Consider the following 6359-nt stretch of genomic DNA (forward strand, 5'->3'; position numbering starts at 1 on the left):
ACATAAACTGCTTACATGGCCTTATAGGGTTAACTAATATGGATAGAGAGATTCAAGATGAGAAGAAATGTCAGCCATTCTTTCCCCACGAGGTCTGTCTGTCTATCTATATATTCTAGGATTCATCTAGCCTCTTCCCCAATGAGGGTTGATTAATTCACACATACTTGTCTCTAAAAATGACTCATCACTTGATGGCTTACAGCCTCAGTGGAAAAGCATTATGTTTGATAGCCTGTGGTGATGTGAGCTGATATGAAAGTGTTTTTTTGGGGGGTACCCATGACCCCCTCCACCCATTGAAAGGATACACAGATGGGGCTGCAGGGGCTAATCTTGCACACTGCCCAAACTAAGTCCTGCCTCCCCCCTTCTCTGGCGATTGTCCAGTGGACATTCATCAGTGGAGGGGGAAGACAGAGTGCAGTTCCATCAGTGGGAGGGGTTAGCCTCTGTAGCCCCACGGCCCCCTCTGCACATTCATTGAACCTGTGGAGGGGCTTGTATGAATCCCCTGACATTTCACATATACAAAACAAAAACAGGAGATATCTCCCAGCCCTTAGAAATATACCAACAAAACAACTGGGCTGGGCTTACTGGTGATAATAAATATAAATAGAACAAAATCTAATAACAACATTTTATATATATATATGTAGTTAGATGCACACATACACACACTTAGAAAGAACACACTGTTATTGTGCTGTAAAGAATCATACATCACACCAATAAGAGATAATACAATGTTGTGTTATAAAGGCCTAACCATACCCCAAAGAAGAAATACTAAATAAACCAAACGCATTTAGACATACAGTCTTCCTCAGTGGTCTAGTATAAGGGATATGGTCTAGAGCAGGGGTCTCCAACCCCTGGGCCACGGACCAGTCCTGTTCTGTGGCCTGTTAGGAACTGGGCTGTAGGGGTGTGTGGAAACCCCCTTACCTTGGGTCCACGGGGGTCCGCGGGCGGGGGGAGGCAATCTGTCCCTCCCCCCCGGAATCCTTGCTGGCCCCAGCTGGCTCCGCTCCGTGGCGAGTCTGTGGAGCTGCTGGCCGGCTCCGGCTGCTGGCGGACTTCCGGCCGCTGGAACACAAGTGGCGTCCGCTATGCGGATGCCATTTACGTCCCTGTTCTTCAAGTAATAGGCTACATAAATCTTTACGAAGCCTATTACTGCAAAGAACAGGTCACAAATGGCATCTGCGGAGTGGACACCATTTGTGCCCCAGCGGCCGGAAGTCCGCCAGCAAAACCATCCCCTTGGTCCATGGAAAAACTGTCTTCCATGAAACCGATCCCTGGTGCCAAAAAGGTTGGGGACTGCTGGTCTAGAATATAAGAGGTATGTCCCAAAGTAAACAGACATATGTATATGGACACATTGCATATAACACATACAGCACAGTTACCAGCATAGAACCCTGCAGTGTTTATCTTGCCAATCCTTCCTCTGGTACATGTACCAGCAAAGGAGTGTACATGTTATGATTATGAATACATTGCAAAGGGGGCAAAGCCTCCAGTATAACTTTATAACTTTATCGTCTACTTTACTTTCTTATTGGTCTACCATTTGTATGACTACTGTAGTTCCTTGCCACCCTCAAAAACAGTTCTTTATAGTTATTTTTAAAAAATGACAGGTTATATGGATCAAATTAAATTTGTCCCATCCTATGTGGGTACTGCTTCATATATGCATGCAATCCAGAACAGCACAGCAACTATGCTGCAAAGGTAATGTGAGAAATGGGCCTAAGGCTGGTACTGTTTTTCCCATCCCCCAGTTTGATTTCTGCCTCCTTTCCTTTGGTCTGTCTTTTAATGATCCTCCCCTGCCCCCCAGCTTTTTTTTTCTGTGTTATTGGCGTTTTTTGGCAATAGAGCAGACTACCTTAGCAGGGCTTATTGTAGTCTTTTGACAAGATTTAACATCTTTTCTCCAAGTGGTTTAGGGACTGGGCCCCAATTTCTCTGGTCTGTGTTGAAATAAGGGTACTTATCCTGCTATTCAAGTATGTGTACAACTATCAGAGACGCTTGGGTCTTTTAGCAGCTAGAAGAACGGACTGCGTGGCACTGACGTCTTTGGAGATAATAATCAGGGTGTCTATCAGCTTCACTAGATGGTGCGTTTCTTTTTATCATGATTACAGATGAACATCCAACCTCTTAACTGTTATGCATTATTATTGGGATGCCTTGCCCATCTGGGCCATTATTATACTGCATGTTTAGGCAATGGCCTCTGCATAATAAGCTCCCTGTAAATCATCCATCCTAATGATAGCTTTCATTCAATTCACAATGAGAATATTGTATTGACTGTGTCTGTTGCAAATAAAGGTATCATGACTGGATAAAAGCTGAATTTGTTTCTAGGTCAGAGTTGAAGTAAATCAGTCGCAACAGTGTATTAGTCCGGAATTGATGAGCCTAGAGTCCAGCAGGCCCCCTTCAACTGCTTGCTGCAGTGCTGCGAGTACAGCAGCTTGGCAAATTTATATCGCTCCCAAGAGCCATTCACCACAGTGGAGAAACAAGATTAATATCCTAATTCTCACAGCCCTTCTGCCTTTCTAAACAGCAACCTCTAAAATAGCCATTCTCCCTTTTTGTGTGTATAAGGGAATTTCTAACCCAAGTCAACAGACATAGGCTATGTTCACATGTTCATCCATGGCTTCATAAACCACATTTTATGAAGCTGCGAAGGAGCATTGTGACCATGCACTTCTCCCTTGACCTGTTTCCCGTCCCCTCCTCCCCTCCCATCATGCACTGACTTTAGCATGGGGATCCTTGCATGCATTAAGCCAGAGTTCCCTGGTTCAGACATACTAGGGAATTCTAGCTTAATGCAAGCTAGGATCTCTGCAGCAAAGCCAGCATGCAAGAGGAGGAGGGTAGGGGAGTGGAAGGCAAGGGAGGAACATGTGGCCATTGCACTTGTCCATTGCTTCATAAACCATGGCTTATGAAGCCATGGATGAATGTCTGAACACAGCCAGAGTGTGTTTAAGTAGGGCTGAGGAATTGCAATTACAGTTCCACGGGAAATACCAGAAATAAAGATATGGATGGGTGACCTCTTTGTATTGGTCACTCTCCTACTTGAACTAATACCTAATCAAGACATATACCATCAAGTGTATTTCAGGTTAATTTCTCAGTGACCATGAAGCTGGCTCGGCCTCCTGTCTTGTGTATTCATGTTTATATTCATATTCATTTATTTAAAATACTTATAAGTCATCTTTTATGTTGAAAGTCCTCCCAAGGAGGCTTTCAATACCCAATATAAGTAATAATATTCAAATACAATAAAACCATAATACTAAAACCTTAAGAATGAATAAGTGCCAGCAATAACATACACAAAATGCACACTAGGCCCAGTAAAAGCACTAAAATCCAATACACGTCAGCCATTTAAACCCATTTTATAAATTCAAGATCCTTTTAAAATACTGTTTAAGAGAATAACATACAAAAACAAGTGCATCTTCAGGGTCTTTAAAAGGCCTGCGCTATTGTGATGAGGCCAGCCATGTCCCCATTGGCAAAGCATTCCATAAGGGTGGGGCCACTGCTGGAAAAGCCCTCTCCTTTATGCCTGCCAGCCTAGTTATTCCCACAAGGGGCATGTGGGCAGGTCACTGCATGTGGATTTACAACAGTAGATGTGTTGTGCGTATAAACTTGACCACATCTTCATATGTTGCAGGCTAGCTGGTGGTTTCTGCGGTCAGCTGAACATTTCACCTGCTAGCCTGTTGTGACAGATTGTGTAAGACAGTCAAGTTTTGCTAGCTTGGGTTTTATCTTTTCCCTCCCCATTAAAAGTTTGCTCTGTTCATTTGTAAAGTCTTTCTTGGGCATACTTCAGCTGCATGTTAAAGTTCCTTGCCAACATTGTATGCTCATCTCAAAGTGCAGGCAGGCTGATATAGTGAAGGCAGTCCTTCCACTGTCTAAGGCTTTAAGGGCGCAATCCTAACCACACAGGCGGCCGCCCCTGAACTCAGAGGCGACCACCTATCCAAAGCAAGGCAGGAGAGGCGGCGGGGGGATCATTCTCTCTGCACCTCTCCTGCCTTGCTATTTTTCGCTAGACTGCCATTTTCGGCTGTCTAGTGGCAGGGGGGCCAACAAGGAGAAGAAACTGCTGCACAACACATTGGATGTGTCATATGCGGAGCTCTGCTTTCCCTGCCCCAGAATGCCCCCAGCCCCGTCTTTTTTCAGTTGCTCCGCACTCCTCTTACAAGCACAGAGGATGGGGCTTCTCCGTGCTGCCTCTGAGGTTGGTTTTCTGGGAACCGACCTCAGAGCGCAGGCTCCGAGGTCGCTTCCTGGAAATGAGCATATCCTATGGCCCTCTAGACAGTGTATAGTGGCCATAGGATTGCTCCCTAAAGTTTAAAACCACCGCTTTAAAATGGGCCCAGAAATGCACTAGCAGCCAGTGCAACTGCTACAACATAGGTGTCATATGATCCAACCATCTAGCACTCCAGCAACCATATTGTGCACAGTAACATTTCCAAACCATTACAGGGCTAAAATGTGCTCCAACAAGTGCTTCAGGAAATGGTTCTGCCTGGAACACAAGTCAGAATGGCCTCTGGCTAGCTTTTTACTTCGGAGAGGACTGGGGTATGGAGTTGCTTATGCTCTGTTCTGGTATCTTGGGAGAACTGGTGATCACCATGTGCAGTTAAGAAGACATTTCATATTTCATGGATGTAGATTAGGCTTTGATAGAGGTCGTCTTCTTGTCCCCCTTCTGGATCTTCCAAATCTGAAAGCTTTAAAAAAACATAGTGTCCAGACCACCAGTCCTTCCCCCCCCCCTTGTGTCAACAAAGTTTCAGATGAGTGTAACATACTAAGGGGTTGGACAATGCTAGAGCTTGGGCAAGGAAGCGATGTCCTTTTCTAGAGGTGCAGCCTGGAAAATGTTTACTCACTGTTAATTCAGTGGAATGATTCATGGTGTCGGGTTGTGTCATAGTTTTGTAGATACAACGGTTATGCCCCCGCATTAACTTCAATCCATAAACAACACCAGATGAACTCCCCATCTACAAAAAGAGAGCAAGAGCGAGACAGCAAAAGAACTGCTATACCTCAGTCCAGTGGTCCTGTCTTCATCCCTGGCTGGTAGTAACAGATACATTACACAGCAAAAGTACTGAACCAACACATAAATGAAATGAGAGGTGATCAGTTTCTAGCCATTTTATTCTAGAAGAACGTCACTACCACTCAAATTGCGTTCCCAACTGAGGAGCCCAAGCACTTCTTTTTTTCTGCAAGTACAGCGGTTTTGGAGTTATTGCAATGGATGTGTTTTACATCTTTCCTGGCCCTTGAAAATGGGCATGGCCTTGCTTTTCAACAGGGGTGGGTAACTTCCAAGAGTCAGAGGGCTACATTGCCCACTCTGCCCAGAACCTACCTCTGAGCCACCAAATATGCCACCACAATTTGGTGGTGTAGCAGTGGTGGTGGAGAAAGCATCTTTTAAAAGCAGAAATTCACTGGTGTGACAGCAAGAAAAAAAGGGGCTGTTTTGCTTTAAAATAGGCCCTTTTCTGCCAAGTCTTATGCTGAATTTCAGCAGCAAACCACATATGCATGTTTTTAAAAGTTGTGTGGCACTTCTGAATTTTGGCAGCAGCTGTGGGGACAGTAAATGGCCACAGCAGGAGGGACATGTAGCCCACGGGTCTTGTGTTGCCCACCCCTGATTTACAACATGAAATGTTGAATCATGTCCTAAATGTGCCTATCAAGTTTGAATTACTGGCTGATCTTAAGGTTTGAGAGAAACATCGAATTTTTAAACAAGCTAGAAGCTAACAAATGGGAAAGACCAAATAATAAAAAAAAAGCCATATGATTTAAACCAAGCTCCCACTTTGCTCAGCCAATCAACAAAAGAACACATAAACAACATTTTCACAAAGCTAAATTGGGGTGTGTTGCAAGGGTAAAAACCAGGCTTTGATGATGTTACTGAGAGGAGGTCAATTTGGACAATACTGAAAATGTATCCCATAATGCTGATGTAGCCCTCCTTTTCGTTCATCATATTGCAACTGGTGACATGTGCAGCACATGGAAATTGGAATAAGCTAATCCAAATAAGAGACTTAAGTATGAGGGAGGTGTGTATGTATTGTGTTGTACAATGTAGCTTTTTCTGAGAAGGTTGCCCTTCACTTGACCAACAATGATTATCTGACCAACAAGGGCTTCTAAGGGACAAAAGCTCCAGTCTCCAGCCCCACCACCCTAAAGCATTCAGCACTAACCGACAGGACTGAAACTGTGTTATCTTG

The sequence above is a fragment of the Heloderma suspectum genome, chromosome 3 (assembly GCF_057233095.1).
Source record: "Heloderma suspectum isolate Gila_16-S chromosome 3, 16-S_ref, whole genome shotgun sequence".
In the NCBI taxonomy this organism is placed as follows: Eukaryota; Metazoa; Chordata; class Lepidosauria; order Squamata; family Helodermatidae; genus Heloderma; species Heloderma suspectum.